The sequence below is a fragment of the Mobula birostris genome, chromosome 4, assembly GCF_030028105.1.
Source record: "Mobula birostris isolate sMobBir1 chromosome 4, sMobBir1.hap1, whole genome shotgun sequence".
NCBI classification, from domain to species: domain Eukaryota; kingdom Metazoa; phylum Chordata; class Chondrichthyes; order Myliobatiformes; family Myliobatidae; genus Mobula; species Mobula birostris.
This window is the reverse complement of record NC_092373.1, coordinates 42102977-42126326: the sequence shown is the minus strand read 5'-3', so window position 1 is coordinate 42126326 and position 23350 is coordinate 42102977. Positions and strand designations below refer to the sequence as shown.

At 40.9% G+C, this 23350-nt stretch overlaps 1 protein-coding gene across 4 annotated transcripts in view; it reads left to right on the top strand.

The window, feature by feature from the left end:
- Positions 1 to 23350, top strand: part of LOC140196298 (chloride channel protein 2-like) — a 558437-nt gene that overhangs the window by 79803 nt on the left and 455284 nt on the right. The gene's annotated exons all lie outside the window — the stretch shown is intronic.

Sequence of the window (23350 nt, the reverse complement as noted above, 5' to 3'; positions counted from 1 at the left end):
TTCTTTTGATGTAACTTGGCAGCTTGATGAGCCCCAGTGTCACCATGTAATGAATGTTTTGTCAATTCTAGGTTCTGGCAGGCAAATTGGAAATTTCTGACGCATGCTTTTAAACCCTTTACTAAAGATGTAATCCAGGGTGACTATATGCCTCCTGGACTTGATGTCATTTTCCCCTTTTTATGTGTTGATGTCTCTTGTCTTTTTATTGGGCCAGAAGTAAAAGTGATTTTACACAAAAAAAAATCTGTAACTGAGCAACTGCCATTCCTTAGGGGAAAAAATAAGAAGAATATCTGACGTCTGCAGAGCGACCTGTCATTAGTTCAAATTGTGTTCATTGAAAAGGTCAAAATCTTCAAGGAAAATTAAGAGAAACTTCTTCCTCAGTATAGTGGAGTGCAGAGAATTAAAACAGACTAACTAACCTTCACAACCTATGGCATTCTGTCTTTGATATGTGTAGAAGTAGGGCACATTTGCCTGTCCTAGTTGTCTCTGAAGAATGATTAACCTTCCCTCACTTGCAGAAGATGAAGTGCCTTTAAGTGGTATAAAAATGATGATGCCTTTTTGGGAATATTTTCTTTCCCCTCCTGATGTGCTAACTCTTCTTGTACATTTTCATAAGTGCCTCAAATAGAGAAGGAATGCATTTGATTTTAAAACAATAAAAATTGGGCTACATTTTTGCATTGCACCTTCAACATACGTAGTTTAAATCCATCCTTCCTGTGTTTCTATCCTACAAGTCCCTTTGCCTTTCATCTGCCATTTCTCAGCAGACAAATGACACCGCAAGTATTGTCTGCAAACATTGTGGCTATTTACTGTGGAGCTTGTGGTTAATTAGAATCCAAAACTCCACGATAATCTCTACAGGGACAGGTTAGGCAGGACAAGCAGAGAAATCTGTAATGTCTTTGCAGAGTCTGAACTAGAAACTGCTAAGTTAGGACAGTAAAACTAAACTCCAGATACGATTCTGAACACTGAGTGGGGAAAAGAAAGAAAGGTTGTATTGAGAGAGTAAACAGAAGATGAACGTAAGCCTAAGCAATTCCGAGAATGCTGGAAATCCAAGCCACACATAAAAAATGCTGGAGGAACTCAGCAGGCCAGGCATCATCTATGAGAGAGTAAACGGTTAACATTTCGGGCAGAGGCTGTAAATCCTGCTGAAGGGTCTCGGCCCAAAGCGTCAACAGTTTACTCTTTTCCCATAGATGCTGCCAGGCCTGCTGAGTTTCTCCAGCATTTTGTGTGTGTTATATAAAAGGAGGGGTCACAATCAAGGATGGGGTCAGCCATTTAGTTGAAAGTGTTCTTCAACCTTATGACTTGTGAACCTTTGGCTTTCTTTTTCAAGAGGACTATGTGAACTCAGTCAATAGCTTCAGAACAGATTGATAGATTCTTGGTTATTACCAAAATAAGAACATAAGATGCAGCAGTAGGCCACCTTGTTCGTCAAGCTTGCTCCATCATTCAATATAATCATGGCTGATCTAGCTGTGGACTCAGCTCCACTAAGCTGCCTTTTTCCCATAACGTAATTCCCCTGCTATACAAAAAATTATCTAACTCTGTTTTACATATACTTAATGAAGAATTCCACAGATTTGCTTCTCTCTGGGGAAAAGCAGTTTCTCCTAATCTGCCCTAGATTTATTCCCCCAAATTTTGAGGCTGTGTCTTCTAGTTCTTGTGTCCCTTATCAGTGGAAACAACTTTTCCACCTCGATCTTATCTATGTCTTTCATAATTCCATGTTTCTACAAGATCTGTTCCCGTTCTTCTGAATACCAGCAATTATAGTCCCAGGCAATGCAACTTCTCCTCATTTGCTAACCTCCTTATCTCCAGAATCAAATTAGTGAACCTCCTCCACACTGCCTCCAAAGCCATTATGCCTCTCCTCAAGTGAGGAGACAGGACCTGCATGGAGGGCTGCAGGTGCTGCCTCAGGTTCATTGTACAGTTGCAGCATAACCTCTCTACTCTTAAATTCAATCCCTCCAGCAACGAAGGCCCACGTTCTATTTGGTACCTTGTTAACTCGTTGCACCTGTAAAACAACCCTGTCAGATTCTTGCACCAGCTCTCCCAAGTCCCTCTGCACAACAACATGCTGCAATCTTTCACCAGTAAGTAACAAATCTAATCTTGTATTTCCCCTTCCAATGTGGATTTACCAACATTCCATTTGCCAGACAGACCCTTGCCCATTCACTTAACCTATCGAAATTTCTCTGTAGGCTGTCTGTATCCTCTTCGCAATTTGCTTTTCCACTCAATTTAGTTGCATCAGCAGTAACTACGCTACACTTGGTCCCCTCTTCCAAATCATTAATACGATACAGTGTATGTCATTAACATTTGAGGGCCCAGCCTATAATTACCCGCCATTTGCCTACATTTGTTTGTAGACAATGGTGTGATGTTTGCTATCTTCCAATCCACTGGCACTGCCCAGAGGCACTGCTTAAAATTCAGAAAATTTTGGTGAATTATCGCAGATATTTTACCATTTCTTTCAGTACCCTGGTATGCATCCTATCAGGGCTAGGGGACTTGTCTTGCTTTAGTCTTTGTCTACTAGTTTGCTCATTGCTTTGCTCTTTAGTGACAGCAATTGTTCCAATGTGCTCACCTCCCATGGCATCTTATCATCTCTCTTTGGCATGTTAGACATGTTCTCCACTGTAACAATCAACACAAAATAGTCATTCAAGGTCTCTGCCATTTCCACATTACCCAATATTAATTTCCCCTTGTCATTCTCCATGGGACCTGCATTCACTTTAGCCACCTTCTTCCACTTTATATAATTATAAAAAAAAACTTTTAAAAATATTTTCTGCTGGTTTACTTTCATAATATATTTTCTCTTATTGTTTGCTTAGTGGTTCTCTGTTGCTTTTTAAAGTTTTTCCTGCTTTTCCAGTTTCCCACTACTCTTGTCAACTTTGTATGAATGAGCTTTTAGTTTGATGGCTTCTTTTATTTCCTTAGTTATCCAAGGCTGACTTTTACCCGTACTGTCCTTGCTTTCAACTGGAATGCACTTTATTGAGCACTGTGTGAAAAATCTCTTTGAAAGACTTCCACTGTTCTTCAACTGCCCCATTATCTAGCCCATGGTCCCAGTCTATGCTTGCCAGATCCTCTGTCTTCTTTGTTTAGGCGTAATACACAGACTTTTAGATTGAACTCCATTTGTATGAGAAATTCAATCATACTCTGATCACTGTTTCCAAGGTGACCCCTAACCACAAGATCATTCATTTTACCTCTCATTGCACAGGACCAGCATTTTCCCTTGTAGGTTCTCTAACATGCTGTTCAAGGAAGCTATCACTGATTCACTCTCTGAAGTCCTTAATACTGCTTCCACCAACTTGATTCGTTTAATCAATGTGCAAGTGAAGTCCCCCATGACAACTACTGTTCCATTCTTACGTGGATCAGATATTTCTTTTGCCCATAGACAACCCCCAGTGATTTTTCTTCCCCCCCCTCCACCCCTTTACTATTCCTAACCTCTATCCAGATGGACTCAACAATTCTCCTCCTTGGATCTTATATTGTCTGTCATTATCACCTTGATCTCATCCTTAATTAAGACAGCTACCCCACCCGTTACCTTCCTGCCTATCTGTCTATTTTACCTGACTCTCTCTAATATTTAATTCCCATTTCTCCCCACCCTGTTACCGTGATTGTTTTGCAGCTGCTAAATCATACCCCTCTGTACTGAATTGTGCCACAAGTTCACTGACCTTGCTTTGAATTCTACTGTTGCTGTCCAAATTTACATTTTAATATCAGTGAATGTGGATACCCTTCCTGATAATTCTACTGCAAAATCTGCACCATTGCACACTTGCATTGCAATGCATGCCAACAGTCCAGACTATAGTATAAATGTGGAGGCAAAAGTTTATAATACAAAGTTTGTAGAAACTGCTTGAATAAACTCTGAACACTGTCACATCTCCGTTGTGGGGAGGTTTAATTACAAGGTGCAATGCGGTTATACAAGATTATATTGGAAAAAAGTTGTCAGGAAATGCTGGCAGATGTAGGATTTTTAATAACATACTAGTTGATTTCCCAGGCACTGCAGACACACAATTGTGATCAAGGTCAAGTCTGAGGTGGAGTGGATTAGGAAACGAGGAATACTTGGGTGACAGTGGGGAACTGTGACTTTTAACAAGGTTCTAAGTAAATGTATTGTCAAAGTTTGTGTATGCTACACTGAGCTTCATTTTGTTGTGGGCATTCACAGTAGGTACAAACAAACAATAGAATCATGAAGAATTATGGACAACCAGTGTGCAAAAGAAGACAAACTGTGCAAAGACAATGAATAAATAAATAATATTGAGTTGTGCATTCCTTTAAAGTGAGTCCATAGGTTGTGAAATTAGTTCAGTACTGAGGTAAGTGACGTTATCCACGCCTGTTCAGGACCCTGATGGTTGAAGGGTAATAACGTTTCCTGGTGAGGGACCTAAAGCTCCTGTATTGCCTGAGCAAGAAGAGAAACATGACCTGGGTATTGGGGGTCCTTGATGCTGCTTTCTTGTCACACTGCTCCTTGCAGATGTGCTCAACAATGGGGAGGGCTTTTACTGTGATGGACTGGGCTATATCCACAATTTTTTTGTGTGTGGGCTTTGTCATTCTTGGGCTCTGGTGTTTCTGTATCAGGCCGTGATGCAACCACTTGGTATACTCACCACTGTGCTACTATCAAAGTTTTAAATGACGTCAAATCTGTGCAAACTTCAGTAGAGGCACAGCTGTGCCTTCTTTGTAATGGCACTTGTGCACTGGTCCCAGGACAGATCCTCTGAAATTGTAATTTTAAGGAATTTTAAATGGACTGTCTCCACCTCTGATCCCCTGATGAGTACTGGCTCTGCACCTCTGGTTTCCTTCTCCTCTAGTCAATAATCAGCTCCTTGGTCTTGCTGACATTGAGTGAGAGGTTGTTGTTGTGGAACCACTCAGCCAGATTTTCAATCTCCCTCCTGTATGCTGATTCATCATCACTTGAGATTTGGCCAGCAACAGTGGTGTTGTTAGCAAACCTAAATGTGGCATTGGAGCTGTGCTTAGCCTCACCCTCACAAGTATAGAGTGAGTAGAGCACGGGGCTAAGCACACAGCCTTGTGGTGCACCTGTGCTGATGGTGATTGTGGAGAGATGTTGCTGCCAATCCAACCTGACTGGAGCTTGCAAGTGAGGAAATTGAAGAACCGGTTGTACCAGGGGCTTTTGAGTCCTAGGTCTTGGAGCTTATTGATTAGTTTTGAGGCAACAATAGTGTTGAATGTAGACTTATTGTACACGTGTGGTTTCTGTTTCTATATATCCTTTAATATTTTGTTTTTTTGACTTGAATATGATTTACTTCATTTATTTTCACCTATGAATTAAACATTTCTGATGTACAATGGGAATCATGAAAATATGTGGTCTCTGACATCTGTAATTGTTCTAATATATTCTTGCCTCAGAGAGGAATGCAAGTCTGTGTAGATAAAGCAGATCAATTTTAATCAGGGACTTGAACTTCCACAAGGATGGGGACAAGTGAACAAGCTCCTGTATGAAGAGTCGTGACTTGTTGAGATTCTTCGGGACTGTTTCCTGTAATTATGCATGCTAGACTAGCAAGGAATCGGGCCAGAGTAAATTTAGTAATCAGGATTTGGTTAACAAACTAAGAATATGTAAATGTTTACCCTAATATTAGAGAATCATGGAATGTTTATAGTATAGAAGGAGCACGTTCAACTCATTGTTTCTTCGCCAATTTCCCATCAGAACAATTCTGCAGTTCCATCTGTTGCTGCTGGCCTCTCCTCAATAACCTCACAATTCTCTTTTTCTCCCCCATTTATTTATCCATTTCCTAGCAATAAAAAGCTGCTGGTCCTGGATATCTGAAATGAAAATATAAAACACTGGATCTACCAAGTGGGTCAGATGGCATGTTTGGTAAAAGAAACAGTTAACAGTTCAGTTCTGATGTCCAAAATGAAGGGTCTCAGCCCGAGTTCTGATGTTCATTCCCCTCCATGGGTGCTGTCTGACTTGCTGAGTTCCTCCAGTATTTCGTGTGTTGTAACAATTCGTAGTGGGTAGAAGTTAGAAATAAAAATGTTTTATCCTGCAAATAAGGGTGAGAATAAAGAAAGGTGACTCTGAAGCTTTCATCTCCTCCATAATTGCACTTGCATCATTCAGTCTCTTCATTTTCAACACAGAACAGATATGCCCTCTGTTCTAATTCTGATTATAGGTCATCAATCTGAAGTGTTAACTATTTGTTTCTGCTCAGATCTTTCCTGACTTGCTGTGTATTTAAAGAATTTTCATTTATTATTTCAAAGAACCATAGTATGTCAGAAGTCCAATGTCAAGTTTGAAAGGGAAATATGAATAAGAAGTAGCATCAAAGTTTCTGGACTTTGATAGACCACATTACATAGAGGAAGCACAGACTATTTGTGTTAAACTGGACAAATCTGTTAATGGGTAAAATAGAAAATCTTTGGCGTTTTCATAAGAGGATTTATCATGATACAGAACCAGATGCCAAAAGACACATGTAAAGGAAAGTAAAATCGGAACACCAGCACAAATTTAGAGCACATCAAAAGATCCGGATGAGAAGCGTTACAAAGAAAACAACTATGAAAGAATAACAAAATCAACATTTTTACAATGCAGTCCCATATTTTAAAACACACTAATGTGTTTTTCTAAATGGGGAAATGCCAGGCAAGCTAATTGTAGAATTTTTATCGTAGAACGTTTACGTATAGCATAGAAGGAGCACATTCGACTCATCGTGTCTTCGCCAGCTTCCCATCAGAACAATTCTGCAGTTCCATCTGTTGCTGCTGGCCTCTCCATCATAACCTTACAATTCTTTTTTCTCCACCATTTATTTATCCATTTCCTAGCAATAAAAAGCTGCTGCTCCTGGATATCTGAAATGAAAATATAAAATACTGGATCTACCAAGTGGGTCAGGCGGGATGTTTGGCAAAAAGAAATAGTTAACACTTCAGTTCTAATGTCCCAGTGTTAGGTCTCCGTACGAGTTCCGCGTTTATTTCTCTCCATAGATGCTGTCGGACTTGGCTGAGTTCCTCCAGTATTTAGTGTGTGTTGCAACTTTTCTTAACTCTGTATTGATTTTAAAATCCCTGTTTTTGTTGTGGGTTTTTTTTTGGTTCAGATTTTTCTGTAGCTTCATTTCTTTTTCGTGGTGCAAACTTCGAAAATGCTTTCTTAAATAGTAACTGCACAGAAGGTCTTCTCACCCTTGGAGTCAATGACTGGTCTCCCTGAAATAATAATGCTGCCATTCTCACTCTCCTTCCTTTTCAGATCCAAATCCTTTGTTAATACCATGACTGAATCTGTACTGCGTACAAAATGATTCTCTCTTGATTCACCTTTGGTTCCTTGCCACACATTCTCTGCCTGTATTTTCTGTGATGGGAACAGCTTATTCTTGTTCATTTGGTTTGGACCCCTCATTATTTTGAACATGTCTTAACCTTTAATAATGTTAGGTTCTCAAAGTTCCTAACACTCATAGAGTGAATATTGTTGATATCTCAATCCTAAATCCATTCGTGTAAACATTTTTTAACTCTCACCAAGGCATTTACCCTTTTTGCAGTGACTAGTCATTTGTTTAGCTAGGCATTGGAAGTTACCTCACAGATCTCAATGAACAGGTTCAAGAGACACAAGAGATTGCAGAGGCAAAGAATAAATTGCTGGAAGAGTTCAGCAGGTCAAACAGCATCTGTGGAGGTGAAGGGATGGTTAAAGTTTCAGGTCAAGACCCTTCTTGATTAAATTCTGACAAATATGTTCTTTGTATTTTAATTGACTTTTATTAGTGGAACAATTCTATATAACTATTGTATATTAAGTGTGTGTGTGTTGTATTACCATAGTATGTTGAAGGTCAATTAGAAAGATGTATCCATGGCTTTTATGAAGCTATTGTTAAACCTTTCTGAGAATACTCCTAGCTCCAACAGAATATTCTAGATATAATGAAGAGAAAACCAATAAATGTACTTTTGTTGGAGTAAAATTTATTTTAACATCCTTTTCTGCTTTTATAATGATCTGATATGGGTCTTAAGAAGTCGTCCTTGGAATAGATTAGACTTGCTGCTCATGTGTGCCGAATGGTTTTAACAAGAGTAAGGTGATGGCATTGTTGCTGTGCTTTGGCAATAAGCTGACACTTTGATTATTCGATAGGTGAGATGCAAACTGCTATTAGAAGACTATAATATGGGCTGAATCATCTTTTATTTATGCCATACCTTCTCTATTTTCAGAAGAGCTGAAAGCACCAACCATCCAATAAACAACATTTAAACATTTAGCATCCGTTAGTCTTGCGAGACCATCGATCTGCGCTTGGAAAGTCTTCACTCTCCAGGGCGCAGGCCTGGGCAAGGTTGTATGGAAGACCAGCAGTTGCCCATGCTGCAAGTCTCCCCTCTCCACAACACCAGTGTTGTCCAAGGGAAGGGCATTAGGACCCATACAGCTTGGCACTGGTGTCGTCGCAGAGCCATGTGTGGTTAAGTACCTTGCTCAAGGACACAACACGCTGCCTCGGCTGGGGCTCGAACTCACGGCCTTCAGGTCACTAGTCCAATGCCTGAACCACATTTAGCATTCATTTGTTATTCAGGCGAATGCTACAGGATGTTTGTGCACAGCTAGGCCTCATAAAGAGATGGAAATAATAAGCTGCTCTGCTGGCCTTGGTGTGTAATGCCATGTTATCTTTTATGTTTACTGAAAGAGTAGGCTTTGATGTCAGTGCTTCAGATCACGCAACAGTGAGGATAAAAGTAAATGAGGTGGAGGATAAATGCATGACTGAAGAATGGGAGCAGGGGGCAGGGATTCAGACTTCTGGGTAATTGGGACCTCTTCTGGGGCAGGTGGGACCTGTACGAAAGGGACTGGTTGTACTTGAATTGGAGGGGGAACCAGTATTCTTGTGGGCAGTTTTACTAGAGCTACAGGGAGTGGTTTAAACTAATATGGCAGGGGGATGGAAATCGGTATGATAGAGCTGAGGATGAGCCAGCAGGTTTACAAGTAGATGATGTAATGTGAATGTAAGGAAAGATAAGCCAATGACTGGGTACGAATGCAGACAGAGCAAAGAGTTAAATTGTACCACAGAGGCAAAATTCAAATGGGCGAAGAATACAGGGCTGAGGTGCTGTATTTAAATGCGCATGTCATTTGGAATAAGGAGGACTGTCTCTTGGGACAGTTAGAAATTGGTCGTTATGACGTTGTGGGCATCACTGTCGTAGCTGAAAGAAGGCCATAGTTGAGAGCTTAATATCAACGGATATACATTGTATCAAAAAGACAGGCAGGAAAGGCATCAGCGGTGATGTAGCTCTGTTGGTAAGAGATAGAATTCTGTCTTTAGAAAGATGTGCATAGGGTCAGAGAATGTCGAATCTTTATGGGTAGAGTTAAGAAACTGCAAGGGTGGAAAAAAAAATTATGTGAATTATATATAGGCTACGAAATAGTAGCCAGGATGCGGGGTTAAGATTGCAAAGGCAGCTGGTAAAGGCATGTAATAAGGGTAATGCCACAATTGTAATGGGGGACTTCAATATGCAAGGGAGGTCGGGTTGGTGTCTGATCACAAGAGAGAATTTGTTGAATGCCTACAAGATGCGATTTCAGAGCAACTTGTGCTTGAGCCTACTTAGGGAAAGGCTATCTTAGATTGGGTATTCTGTAATAACCTAGATTTTATTAGGGAGCTTAATGTAAAGGAACCCTTAGGAGGCAATGATCACAATATGATTGAATTCATATTGCAGTTTGAGAGGGAGAAGCATAAATCACATTTATCAGTATCACATGGAATAAAGGGAATTACAGAGGCTTGAGAGAGGAACTTGCCCACGTGGACTTGGAGGAAGATACTGACGGGGATGATGGCAGAGCAGAGGTGGTTGTAGTTTCTGGGAATCGTTCACAGAGCGCAGAATAAATATGTCCCAGAGAAAAAAGTAGTTCTTAAATGGCAGGGGTGGGCAACCGTGGCTGACAAAGGAAGCTAAGATCTGCATAAAAGCCAAGGAAAGGACATACAAGGTAGCAAAGGTGAGTAGGAAGTTGGATGATTGGGAAGCTTTTAAAATCCAACAAGAAGCACGAAAAAGGCTATAAGAAGGGGAAAAGATGAAATATGGGGGCAGACTAGCCAATAATATAAAGCAGGATTTTTTTTTTCTGTTATGTAAAGAGCAAAAGTGAGGTGAGAGTTGATATTGGACCACTGGAAAATGATGCTGGTGAGGTAGTAACTGGGGACAAAGAAATGGCAGATGATCCTAATGAGTACTTTGCATCTGTCTTCACTGTGGAAGATACTAGCAGTGTGCCAGAAGTCCGTGAATGTCAGCAAGCAGGAGTGTCATTGCTATTACAAAGGAAAAAGTGTTGGGCAAACTCAAAGGTTTGAAGGTGGATAAGTCACCTGGGCTAGATGGACTACATCCCAGAGCCGCTAGAGACATTGCTGAAGAGGTAACAGATGTATTGGTCATCTTTCCAGAATCACTTGATTCTGGTATGATCCTGGAAGACTGGAAAATTGCAAATGTCTCTCTATTCTTAAAGAAGGGAGGAAGACAAAAGAGAGGAACTTGTAGGCAATTAGCCTGAGCTCAGTGGTTGGGAAAGTGTTGGAGTTCATTATTAAGGGTGAGATTTTGGGGTACTTGGACACTTCTGGTAAAATAAGTCAAAAAAGTCAGCATGGTTTCTGTGAAGGGAAACTTTGCCTGACAAATCTGTTAAGAGTTCTTTGAGGAAGTAACAAGCAGTGTGGACAGCGGAGGGGCAGTGAATGTCAATTACTTGAATTTTCAGAAGGCATTTGATAAGATGCCACACATGAGGCTGCTTAACAACATAAAATCCTAAGGCGTTACAGGAAAGATACTGGCATGGATATTGGAATGGCTAACAGGCAGGAGGCAGTGAGTGGGAATAAAGGGGGCCTTTTTCTGGTTGGCTGCCAGTGACTAGTGATGTACCACTATTTTTCACATAGTTTGTCAGTGATTTGGATAATGAAGTTGATGGCTTTGTGCCAAAATTTGTGGATGATACGAAGATAGGGGAAGGTGGTGCTGAGGAAGCAATGTGATTACAGCAGGACTTAAAGAAATTTGAAGAATGGGCAAAGGAGTGGCAGATGGAATTCAGTGTTGGGAAATGTATGATAATGCATTTTGGTAAAAGGAACAATAGTGCAGACTATTATCTAAATGGGGAGAAAATTCAAACATCAGAGGTGCAGAAGAACTTTGGAGTCCTCATGCAAGACTCCCAGAAGACTAATTTGCAGGTTGTTTTTGTGGTAAAGAAGACAAATGGAATGTTGGCATTTATTCCAAGGGGAATAGAATATAAGAGCAAGGAGCTAATGCTGATGCTTTATGAGACACTAGTCAGGCCGCACTTTGAGTATCGTCAATAGTTTTGGGCCACTTATTTCAAAGGATGTTTTATCATTGTAGAGAGTCCAGAGGAGGTTCACGAGGGTGATTCAGGAATGAATGGGTTAACACGAGCTTCTGGCAGCTTTGGGCCTGTACTTATTGGAATTTAGAAGAATGCGGGGTTGGGGGGATCTCATTGAAGCCTACTGAATGCTGAAAGGACTAAATAAGGTGTATGTGGAGAGAATGTTTCCTGCGGTGGGAGTATCCAGAACCAGAGGGCACAGCCTCAAGAACAGGGGTAAGGAAGACGTTTTTAGCCTGAACGTAGTGAATCTGTGGAATGCTCTGCCCCAGACTGCATGGAGGTCAAGTTTGTGTGTATATTTAAAGCAGAAGTTGATAGTTTCCTGATCATTCAGGGCATCAAAGGATGTGGCGAGAAGGCAGGTGTATGGGGTTGAGTGGGATCTGGGATCAGCCTTGATGGAATGGCAGAGCAGACTTGATGAGCTGAATGGTTAATTCTGCTCCTATGTCTTGTGACCTCAATTAAATGACACTGAATAGTAAAGAGGCATAATATTGCATTCCTGCTGGTGTTGGCTATTGTAATGGACATTAATGACAAAATTATGAAAGTATTTGTTACTTTTACATTCACACCATCCTAATAGCTGCTTAGTTTTGAAGTACAACTGCATTTTGTTTCTTATGACTCCCATGTACCTGCCCAAATACCTTTTAAATGTTGTACCTGCCTCAGCCATTTCCTCTGACAGCTCATTCCGTATATGTATCATCTGTACTGTATGTAAAAAGTTGCCCCTTGGCTTACTCCCCTTCATGGTTTTATAAACCTCTGTAAAATCACCTCTTGGTTTCTTCTTGCCTATCCAATCCATCCCGATAACTCAGTCCGTCAAATCCTGGCAACACCCTCATGGATCTTTTCTGCACCCTTTTCCGTTAATGGTGTCTTACCAATAGCAGGGTGAGCAAAACAATCCAACAAATGCAGCCTGACAACATCCCAGTCTTTACTCATTGCCTTACTGATGGCCAGCTGCCTTCACCTCCCATCTACCTGTGATTCCACTTTCACAGACTCACAGTACACCCTTGTCTCCTTGCGCCTCTGTTCTTTAACTGTGAAAGCCCTAACCTAGTTTGACTTGGCAGTCCTTCATCCAAGACCATTCTCTAGCCCATTATAAGCGTCTAGTTACTTGAACAAAAAAAGCACAATTCCTACTACCACTGTGTTCTGTTGACATAGAAGTTGCAACAATTAAAAGGCCAGTCTGGTCAGGATGTTGTTTGTCCAGTAAAAACACAGCAGGCCTGATCCATATCCACTCCCTCATTATTTCTCTTTTCTTTAACCATATCTTCAACAATGTATCTAAAACTATTCTGTTGCATTGCTGATCTGGTTTCTGCCTGTCTTTAATTTAGAGAGCTAATGTATTCTATAACTTGAGTTTCCTCTTCTCTGGTCCTAATACTTCTGCATTTTTCTTATTGTTTGTCTGTTTTTATGTACCATGTTCCAATTTATGAATTTTCCCTTGTTTCAATGAAAATGCTAACAATTTTTGACTTTGTGCTTCTTCATGCTGTGAAGTAATCACAATGGATCTTTGCTACGCCTTCTGTCATTTAAACATCCTTAGAAAGTTTACAGAGCAGAACAGCATTCAGCGCTTCAGTGGTGCTGTTATTACTATTTTGTACAGATTAACAATTACATTTTATTTTTAGATTTTGGATCTCTGAACACAGATAACAGAATGGCATTGTTTTTTTTCTTTCTGGCTGTATTAGCCTGAATGACCATTGTCCATTCGTCCTTCCCCACTGGCTCCCCCCCCCCCACCCCACCCCAACCCCCGCACTTATTCCTCTGAGCGGCCAAAGTGCTACAGCTCTGTTCAGAGCCACAAGCATTTCTTCCAGGTGAGGCAACTCTTCACCTGCGAATCTGCTGGGGCCATCTATTGCATCTGGTAACTGCGATGCGGCCTGCTCTACGTTGGTGAGACCTGTTGTAAATTGGCAGACTGCTTTGTTGAGCCCCTCTGCTCCATCTGCCAAAAGTGGAATTTGCCAGTGGCAATGTTTTAATTCCCGTTCCTGTTCCCATTCCGACATGGTGATGAAGCCACCCTTGGGGTGGAGGAGTAACACCTTATGTTCCACCTGGATGGTCTCCAACCTGATGGCATGAATATCTGTTTCTCCCAGTTAAAAAAAAATCCCTCCCCCTTATCTCTTCTATTCCCCTCTCTGGCCTTTTACCTCTTCTCTACCTGCCTATTACCTTCCCCTGATTCCCTCCTTCTCTTTTCTCCTATGGCCCACTCTCCTATCAGATTCATTCCTCTTCAGCCGTTTACCTTTCACCTGGCTTCACGCATCACCTTCTCGCTATTCTCTATCTCCTATTCCCACCTTTTTTATTCTGGTATGTCACAAAAAACTGTGGGTCCGTTGTTTAAGAAAAATGACAAGATGGCTTGAGTCGCAAAACTAGATTGAGGTGATATATATAGCCACCCTCAGACTAAACGCAAAAGAAAACTAACCCCAAAGCCTTGGTAACCTGAGGCTTATAACTGCCATGCCCCTCCCCCTAGACCAACCAAAACCTAATTAACTCAATTATCCAATTAAAGATGGTATCCTCCACTATCAGCACGACTGTGCAGGTTGCTGCTGCCTCTATATGAGACAGCTCTATGCAGCAGCTCTGTTTCAGACCCAGTCACTATTACTGCTGGGGATGAGTGTTTCACTGAGTGCGCCATGTGCTGTCCGTAGTCAGTGACGGGCCTTCGTCACGTGGTGTCTTCCCCATTCTTTTTCTGCTATGACGAAGGGTTTTGGCCTATGTGTGGTCTATTTATTCATTTCCATGGATGCTGCCTGACCTGCTGAGTATCACCAGCATTTTGTGTGTGTTGCTTTGGATTTCTAGCATCTGCAGAATTTCTCATATTTATGAAGTTTCTTTCAATATTTTATGTTCCTGAGTTCTTCCTTCCCTCTGACCCCCATATCATTTATCAAAAATATATTTTAAAATCAAAATGCCACACTTTTTGCTGGTTCTTTGTGGGAATGGGACCCGCTCTTGGGATTTCACGACTGGCCATTATTCGACACGCCAAGGGCGCGGCCTAAGAGATTTGCTCACCTTCAGAGGTCCGTGATTTCGTTGCTCTGGAGACGGGCGGATTGAAGGTCGGTATCCTGGCAGGAGATCGGTGTGTCATGGGAGTCGGAAGATCTAAGGCTGTGTGCCCGGAGACCTGAGATCTTTGGGCACAGAGCTCGGAAAAAACGATGCAATGGATTTTTAACATCATAAACCAGCGAGTTGTTTGTTATGTCTCCCCTCTCGCTGTGAAATGGAGACACCTCTTTCTTCCTTATTAGGGGGGGGGAAGAGAGACAGAGAGAGAGAGAGAGAGACAGAGAGAGATGCTGCGGTATGTCGAATACTGGGTGAACAAGTAGCCTTTGGGGTACTGCGAGTCTGTGTCTTTGCTGTTGCTTTGCTGCACGCTTGAGTGCTTGGTGGTGGGTGCCAATGCTTTTTTGCTGGTAGGGGGAGGGGGGATTGTTGTTGCTGCTTACTCGCGGGAGGGGGAGCTGGGGGGTACTTTGGGGTTCTAACATTTAACTGACATTTATTCTTTGGGGGCACTCCTGTTTTCGTGGATGGTTGAGAAGAAAAAGAATTTCAGGATGTATATTGTATACATTTCTCGACTTAAAAAGTACTTTTGAAGTCTTTGAAACCTTTTTCACATTTCATCATCTGATCCATATTTCATATATGGCACTACTTTGGTTCATAATTATTTATTGGCTTTCTTTTGAATTCTTGGACAAATTTACATGCTGTTCTTTCCAGCCCAATATCTAACATTGATGTAAATGGTGTAAGTGCATTTTTGTGTGATATCAGCACCAACACCCATTCACTTTGTATCCCTCCTCACCTTGAAACTTAACTTTCTGTTTTACCTTTGATTCAGTGTTCTAAATGCATCCTACGTGGTACCCAACAATGGGCTCTCTGTAAGTCTGTGAATCTCACATTGACATTATCTTCATTAACCACTTTAGCAGCTCCCTCGTAGAACATAATAATATTACAAAGAACATAAAACACAAAAATTAATTATTTATGGTGCAACTGTAGTGAAAACCAACTTCCCCCGGGATCAATAAAGTATGACTGTGACTACTACTATTTTCTTCTTTCCTGAAATCCATCTTCACTGACTTGTATAATTATTTTTTCAGTCATTTAGTAATCTTTAATTAAACAAAATCTGGCATTTTATCCATTAGACATGTTAAATTCAGCCTGTATTATTTAGTTTGGCTCTGTTTCCACCTTGAATGTGGATATTACTATTGACTATTCTAATTCATTGGTACGTAGTTACCAGTTATCAGTAGAAGTCTGATACTCTTTTTTTTCTTAAGTACTCACCTTTCTTGTTTGCTGTTTTTCTCTGAGTTCCTGGATATATCACTCATGGCCCTTGAATATCGTTCTTCATACTTAAATAATCTCTTAACAATTATTTTCTGTTACAGCAACCTTTTTGTTTTAGCCAATTGACCAATCACTTTAACATTATGCTTCACTTCTATAAATTCTGCTAAGTGCCTCACTTTGGTGTTTTTCTTTGACAGGAAGGCGGACAGTCCCGTCTCTTATCCCAAGAGGGATAATAAATCTTAAGAATTAGATTTATTATCACTGATTTGTGTCATGGAATTTGTTATTTGATGCAGAAGTACAATGCAACGATAGAAAAATTACTATAATTTATCAAAAAAAACTTTTGAGACAGGCTTGTGTGTAAGAATCTTCTGCATTTCATTTTACAGCTGAGATCAAACTGCTCAGCTGTAAAGGTTGTTGGGACATAACAGAATATGAGAAATGTAATATAATCAGCAGATTATTCTTCGTTACTGTTGAATTTTTGTGTTGCTAAATCTTTGTGTTTGCATTTTAACGGTTGTGCCTTTCTATTAACATTGGTCAGTTTCTGGGATCTGATTCATGGTAAATAGAAAAATTAGTTTAGGACCTTTATCAAAGATGCCCAATATGTCATTATTAACTTTAAGCTGCTGTCTATGCCAGCATTACAAAGTGTACCCCCAACTAATGCAAAGCTTTTATTTCTAAAACCTTGAACTTTAAGGCATAACTGAAATGCATTTACAGCCACTAGAAGAATTGTTTTTGTTCATTCAAGACATACTTTCAAGCAATCTTTAGAAAAACAGCATGTCAAGTGGCAATAGTTTTATTTTTGCTCATGGTTGTATAATGCAGGGCAGTAGGTTAATTGTGGGTGGACGCTTTTTTTTCCTGATCTCTGGAGTCTCTTATTATTTAAACCAAAGCTTTTCAAACTAGAGGTTTAGTCTAGGATACATATATTGCCCTGGGGACCGAATGTACCTTCATTGTTCTTGAGCCAAAGTAAATTGCAGCAGACAAAAGGCCGTATTTCATTTAGAATTATAAACGCACACCAGGAAATGAGATTAGTGATTATCATTTCTTGTGCATTATCTGCAGGAAGTAACCAAATTTGTTGTTGTCTAAGTTTGATTTAGTTAATCATTTGAACATAATAGTAATTCAAACTGTTCATGGTTGGAAATCCCTAATGATGCTGGTACTGTTGTTGATGTACTTCACCATCCATGGTGCACTTCTCCCACTTGTTTATACATGGCTGTTGGTCCTGTGCTGTGGCTTTGGAACCTGCATTGAGAGATGTGCATTGGATCTCTGAGGGTCGATGGTTTTCTGGAATGTAGTTGTAATCAAGTCATTGTCAGCAGTGGGTGCATAGACGGTAAGTAATTACCAGAGAAACAATTAACTGTGTGCTGTCATAATGTACAACAGTCTAAGGACTCCAGTGGTAACAGTCCAAGAAAGCAGGGATCAGCCTACTTGAGCTGAAGCCAGAACTACAGCATTATGGACCATACATGGTGCCAATATCACTTTTACTTTGTACTGTTTTACACCGGGGGGGGGGGAATACCCCTAGTTTTGTGAGCGCATGAGATGGATAATAGGCAAAGTATCAGCACGATGAGCCAATATCTCAAATATGATTTAGTCACATTAATTTTCTGTTGGAACTAGAGTAAAAAAAAAGTTAATTCTCCCTGCAATTAAGAATATCTATTCTGTCCAATAAGTGCTTTTGTAATCTTATTTAAAACTGTTACAGGTTGATTCCTATTATTTATCTGGTGTTTAAAAGCAGTGAACATAAGCCCTCTAATATATAATGCAGCAAGAAAAGAAATGGTATTGTCTTACCAGTGATGGAAGATGTCCCGTGTAGTACAGTGAGTGACTGATCCTTACTGGGGTTCTTTCATGCCTTTTGATGTGTGAAGTGGTCATTTCCTAATATGATTTTTAAGGGCAGATTAATTCAACAGTAAAGCTTCAGTAGTTCAGCAACATTGATATTTGGTTGATGGTTACGTTGGGAGCAATACGCTCGGCTTGAATGATATAATCTGGAAGACAAGGCATCAATACAAGTGAGAAAGGTGTGGAAGGCCACCTGTATGTGGTGACTAGATGTGGTTGATAATCAGATCACTTTCTTACTTTTTTTTTGTTTGTAACTCGTCCTTTTCTAATTATTTGAGGAATATGTTGTCCCTCCTAACAATGTAAAGTCTCTGTTTTTCTTGAAATGCTCTGTCCTGTGCGCATTACAGGTTTTAAAGTTCATTATTCCCTTTTCATTTTGATAGTTTTGTTAGAAGCATTATTGCTTTATTGGAAATGATGATGAGATGAGCAGTTTGAAATTGACAGAAGCAGTTTGAAGTTGCTGATTCATTAGAAATAGATGCACAATTAACTTACAGATGCATTTCTCTCACTACTTTTTGCAGTGATCATATGTAAATGTATATCCCAGACTATAATCCATAAATAAAATAATAATTTCTGTGAATAACAGCAATTGAGGAAGAATTTGGCAATGGCAACTATTTTGCAATCTGAAATACAGTTTTTGAAGGAGGACTGTCAGGAATGCTGAGCCTTGCTACATCTGTTCTACTCTGTTTATGACACTTAAAATGGAGATGTACAGTATATCTGTGTTTATGATGGATTACAATGCGCACAATTGACCAAGTGCAAATGGGATTCTCAGCCTGATGAAATTTAGAGTCGTGCACTATCATGCTATCCATTTGGATACTTCCAACTGGCACCGCAATAACATTGAGACCATGTAAGCAAGCCAGGAAAGTTAATAAAAGTACCTCATGGCCTGGTTGAATATCTTTCTGGCTTCGTGGAATCTGAAAGGTGAATGGAGCTAAAAATCAATCGTATTGATAAATATGTCACAGATATTGATTTCAGTTCATTCAGGAAAGAAAGACGTGCATTTGAAAAACCCTGCTGATGATTTCGATATCTGCAGGTCAGCATTTGTAATGTCTGTTTTATGAAGGTATTTCTTAGTCTCTGGAGAGGAATAACGGTCAATGTTTCAAGTCTTGATTAAGGGTCTTCGCCTAAGACATTGACTGTTTATTCTCCCCCATCAATGCTGCCTGATCTGCTGAGTTCCTCTAGAATTTTGTGTGTGTTGCTTAAGATTTCCAGCATCTGAAGAAACTTGTGCTTGAAGTTTTATTTCTGAGTTTTGCATCTGAACTCATTAAGCAAAGCAACAAACATATTTCAGAGAACAAACAGAAACATTTAACTAAGATCGCGCAATTGAATGTTTTACAGTGATCATTGTTACCCCATGTCTCAATTTGTTTTAGTCACCGTGATGTGATGTGCGGAGACCGGGTGACCAATTTGATAAATCGTGTCTGTTTTCTTTGGAATAAAATTAGACAGCTTTAATTTGTGTAGCACCTTGCATAACCTCAAATGTCTTGATATGCTTTCCAGCCAACAAAGAACTTGGAGTGGCAATTTAGAGTCAGAAATTCACAGAAAAATGCAGCCCTTCAGTCCTTCTAGTCTGTGCCAAAACCATTTAAACCTGCATATTGCCATCGACCTGCACTGGGACCATAGCACTTCATGCCCCTACTGTCCGTGTATCTATCTGAACATGTCCAAATTGCCATGTATTGAGATAGAGTGGAAAAACCTGTCTTGCATACTGTTTATGCGGATCAATTCTTTACACAGTGCATTGAGGCAGTACAAGGTAAAAGAATAACAGATTGCAGAATAAAGTGTAACCGTTACAGAGAAAGTGCACTGCAGGTAAACAATAAGGTGCAAAATCATAAGGTAGATTGTGATCGAGTCCATTTTATCCTACTAGGGAACCCATCAAAAGTCTTGTTGCAGCAAGTTAGAAGCGGCACTTGAGTCTGATGTCACATACTTCCAGGCTTTTGTGTCTTCTACCTGATGGGAGAAGGGAGAAATAAGAATGTCTGCGGTGTGTGGGGTATTTGGTTATGCTGGCTGTTTTGTCGGAGACAGACGGAAGTATAGACAGAGTCCATGGAGGGGAGGCTGGCTTCTGTGATGTGCTGAGCTCTGTCGTCTCTTCTGGTCACGTGTGCAGAGCAGTCATCATGCCAAGCTGTGATGCATCCATGGACAGGAGATTCTGCGGATGCTGGGAATCTTGAGCAACACACACACACAGACACACACACAAAATGCTGGAGGAACTCAGCAAGTCGGGCAGCATCTGCGGAGGGGAACAAACTGTTGACAATTGGGGCTAGGACCCTTCATAAGGACTGGAAAGGGAGGAGGCAGGGGATGGGGGGGTGGAGAGTACCAGTTGGCAGGTAATAGGTGAGGCAGAAGCTGGGTGAGGAGAAGGAATGAAATAGGAAGTTAGGAGGTGGTAGGTGGAAGAGGCAAAGGGCTGAAGAACAAGCAAGGGAGTGAAGGGAGGGGGAGGGTAGCCAGAGAGAAGTGATGGGTTGGTCAGGAGAAGCAGAAGGGTGAGAGGGTAATCAGAATAGAGAAGGGAAAAGGGAGAGAGGAGTAGTTACTAGCTAGGGAAGTCAATGTTCATGCTATCATTTTGGAGGATACTCAAGGAAAATGCAGTGACGCATGCTGATCAGATGCTTCCTATGGTGGATTGATTAAAAATTGGTAAAGGTTGACAGAGACATGCTAAATTTCTGTAAAAATGTTCACTGTTTTAATATGGGCAATTGTGAGGAACAGTTTTCATTTAGTCATAGTCATACTTTATTGATCCTGGGGGAAATTGGTTTTTGTTACAGTTGCACAATAAATAATTAAATAGTAATAAAACCATAAATAGTTAAATAGTAATATGTAAATTATGCCAGGAAATAAGTCCAGGACCAACCTATTGGCTCAGGGTGTCTGACCCTCCAAGGGAGGAGTTGTGAAGTTTGATGGCCACAGGCAGGAATGACTTCCTACGATGCTCTGTGTTGCATCTCGGTGGAATGAGTCTCTGGCTGAATGTACTCCTGTGCCCACCTAGTACATTATGTAGTGGATGGGAGACATTGTCCAAGATGGCATGCAACTTGGACAGCATCCTCTTTTTAGACACCACCATCAGAGAGTCCAGTTCCATCCCCACAACATCACTGGCCTTGATTTGTTGATTTTGTTGGTGTCTGCTACCCTCAGCCTGCTGCCCCAGCACACAACAGCAAACATGATCGCACTGGCCACCACAGACTCGTAGAACATCCTCAGCATCGTCCGGCAAATGTTAAAGGACCTCGGTCTCCTCAGGAAATAGAGATGGCTCTGACCCTTCTTGTAGATAGCCTCAGTGTTCTTTGACCAGCCCAGTTTATTGTCAATTCATATCCCCAGGTATTTGTAATCCTCCACCATGTCCACACTGACTCCCTGGATGGAAACAGGGGTCACCGGTACCTTAGCTCTCCTCAGGTCTACCACCGGCTCCTTAGTCTTTTTCACATTAAGCTGCAGATAATTCTGCTCACACTATGTGACAAGGTTTCCTACAGTAGCCCTGTACTCAGCCTCATCTCCGTTGCTGATGCATCCAACTATGGCAGAGCCATCCGAAAACTTCTGATGATGACAAGACTCTGTGCAGTAGTTGAAGTCCGAGGTGTAAATGGTGAAGAGAAAGGGAGACAAGAGAGTCCCCTGTGGAGCCCCAGTGCTGCTGACCACTCTGTCGGACACACAGTGTTGCAAGCACACGTACTGTGGTCTGCCAGTCAAGTAATCAAAAATCCATGACACCAGGAGAGCATCCACCTGCATCGCTGTCAGCTTCTCTCCCAGCAGAGCAGGGCGGATGGTGTTGAACGCACTGGAGAAGTCAAAAAAATCATGACCCTCACAGTGCTCGCTGGCTTGTCCAGGTGGGCGTAGACACGGTTCAGTAGGTAGACGATGGCATCCTCAACTCCTAGTCGGGGCTGATAGGAAGTATGGCCTAACCATAGGCCGGAGCAGCTCCAGAACAAGTCTCTCCAGGGTCTTCATGATGTGGGAGGTCAATGCCACCGGTCTGTAGTCATTGAGGCCTCTGGGGGCGGCGTCTTCGGCACAGCGACAAGGCAGGACATCTTCCACAGCACATGTGATAATGCTCAGATAACAACAAAAACAAAATAATGGTCAAGGCTTGCAGATTTTGTTTTGCCGTAACATTCATCTGAAAGATAGCACTTTCAATGGTTCAGCTCTCTTCCCCTTCCCCCCCCCGCCCCCATCCCAGTACTCGGCTTGGGTTTTAAAGCAACAGCAGGAACTGACACTGAATACCTCCATTTTGGTAAAATGGATTATTTCTGCGTCTGATATTTTTCTTTTCAAATAAGTGATGGTCCAGGTTGCTCCTATGCTTTTTGTTTTTTTTAAAACTCCACTTAAGAAGCTGTGTATTAGATTTCCGGATTCTAACTAGTATTTAACTAGTATTGTAGATTGTTTGAGGAAAATGAATTTATGCAACTATTATATATTACTGGCCTCAATGGATATGCTGAAGATGGTCAGATTTAACATTATGACTTTGAATAAATTCCAAGGACTTTTTGGTGACTGTTTGTTGGTACTCAGTAAGTTCTTGAATATAAAAGGCCAACAGAAAGTTCCTTGAACGTGTTGCCTACCAACCATTGCATTTGACATCTGGTGACTGGCTGTGCTTCAGAGACACTTTAGGGGAAAAAATAATTTTTCTGCTGGACTGTCCCGGTCATGATGGACCTGAGTGTTATCTATTGCACCCAAATCAAGAGAGTATGAAATGGGCCTATTGTTAGCTGTAGGCTACTGGCTTCCAGTTTCTTAAGATCTGATTGTGTCGGCAACTACTTGCTGTTGGGGCAACTCCAAACTTTACCTGTGGTGGACAGTGCAAGGACAGCAAACTGTTAGCTAGCTGCATTAGGTGAAAAACAGTTTGTGAAAATTAAGGGTTTGAAAAAAATAATTTTATTTGGTATTCTCACAAATTTAAATGGGTTGCCAATGTTTGAAAATGAAACTACTTTATTTCTGTTTATCAAATGCTCTAACATGACAGTGCAGTTAAAAATGAGACATATTATTATGCCTTGTAAATGTTATCCAGCCACTAGGTATTATATCATAGTAGAGAAAGTAACCTTTTTCCATTGTTCTTTCTTTCTGTCCCACCTCAAAGGTGAGTGATGTTTCATACAAATTAAACTGCTGTTGAGAAAAATGACTTTGACTTTGTGACAGGAGAATGTGAATTACTTTCAAACC